The sequence below is a fragment of the Borostomias antarcticus genome (assembly GCF_949987555.1).
Source record: "Borostomias antarcticus genome assembly, chromosome: 11".
Classification (NCBI taxonomy): Eukaryota; Metazoa; Chordata; class Actinopteri; order Stomiiformes; family Stomiidae; genus Borostomias; species Borostomias antarcticus.
The window spans coordinates 14943763-14945536 of NC_140244.1; the positions used below are offsets into that span (position 1 = coordinate 14943763).

The 1774-nt window shown below is 42.3% G+C and overlaps 1 protein-coding gene across 5 annotated transcripts in view; it reads right to left on the reverse strand.

Moving 5' to 3' along the window:
- The window catches only part of scn8ab (sodium channel, voltage gated, type VIII, alpha subunit b), a gene marked incomplete at its 3' end in the record, with an annotated part of 67331 nt that extends 65843 nt beyond the window's left edge, over positions 1 to 1488 (reverse strand). For all 5 annotated transcript variants that reach the window (XM_084445279.1, XM_084445278.1, XM_084445277.1 and 2 more), the window contains exon 1: positions 1361 to 1488. The remainder of the gene's footprint in view (positions 1 to 1360) is intronic.
- Between the last annotated feature and the right edge of the window lie 286 nt (positions 1489 to 1774).

Sequence of the window (1774 nt, forward strand, 5' to 3'; positions counted from 1 at the left end):
TTGCTACTAGGAATTATTAAATAAAACACCGCATGAACTCGCACTTCCTCGTCGCAAATTCGGATATATTTCTCAGCCCCCAGTTGCTCGAATGCACTAGATATAACTAGGTAACTGTGATATAATGGTATATAGCTCGAATGCACACAGGTCGGAGGTAGGTATTTTGCCACTTGCGACTTGCCACCTCCGACCACAAACGAACACACCATAAGAACAGAATCTACGAACACGGAAGAGCAGTCTTAAGTAAGCTACGGACATAGTCGTGCGAAAGACATGTTCATTTAAAATGATTTGTGATTGCGTTTACTTCAAATCTACAGTTGAATAACATTACAGGATTGCAATACTATAATATGTGTATAATTTATCTTATAATAATGGTTTTCATTATTTTCCAAAGCGAGAGTGCCGTCTGTCCAATAATATCCCTGATGCGCCGGGTCCAACTGTGAGCCCTTCTCCAGATACAGCGTTAACTGAACGTATAGGCTAATATCGTCCCATGCATTTTACTTTGTTTTGGGCATGCCGCGTTGACAACTGTGCAGGCTATTTAATAACCTTCATTTCTGTAGACTGTAGGCTATTGTATATTGTATTCTATCACGTTGACATTTTGCGTTGTTCTGTCTCGCTATGTTTATGCACCAAGGCTAATTGCTCATAGTAGGAAGCTTACTTGGCTAAATTAAAATGATTGCCCACGCTGGATTCTACCTGCAATCCTCTGTCTTGCCAACCCACCTGACACAACCCCACCTAAACCATTCGAAAAGCTCGCGATTCAAGAGCGCAAATGTCCGGTATTCATGTGACATCTGCGCACGACCCTGTAGTTGCATGTCCTTATATGGGGCCAGCGGGGAGTTTACCTATGATAATTCGGGTTTGAACTTGAGAAACCATCATATTCACCATTAAGAGAAGGCAGGTGTGAACTCATCCAGCGGTTTACGAACACGTTGTGAATCAGACGGGAGCTTTCTTTAGAAACGTTCTCAGGAAGAAATTTAAGAACGGAACTTAGGAGGATATTGGTGAATGAGGCCCAATCATCTCAAGAAAGTAAGGAGGTTACATAATATCAAAGTAGGAGATTAGAGAATATTGGCAGAGGTCCAAACATAACATCCTGACATATGCTGGACATGAATCCCTCCCTTAGCTAGGAGACAAGGACAGGACATTGCTTCACAGTATGAATCCCTCCCTTAACTAGGAGACAAGGAGAGGACATCGCTTCACAGTATGAATCCCTCCCTTAGCTAGGAGACAAGGAGAGGACATCGCTTCACAGGATTTAGAACACAGTCAGATGTTTGAACAGGGTCCACAGGCAAAGGTAACTTGGTACTTGAAAGGATATGAATGTATCAAAATCTTAATAGCTATTTGCCTAAATAGATTAAAAGGGCTTATTATGTACAAGGAGGGCGTGGCACTGAAGCGGAATATCGTCTTCCCATTGTTTAGGACTATAAACGTCTGTGGAGAGAGAGAGAAAGAGAGAGGGAGAGAGAGAGAGAGAGAGAGAGAGAGAGGGAGAGAGAGAGAGATTATTAACCAGAACAATACATTGTATGACACACACAGTTGCAGTACAGAGTATAAATGTTGGTAACATACTGTCATAAAATACCAGGAAGTGATGACTGTGAGGCTGACTATTCATTGGCTGACCTGAGCTCATATCTGAGTCATAGAGGACATGATGCTTCATCTTTAAACCCGCTGAGATGCAGGTGATATTCAGACCCGCTGAGATGCA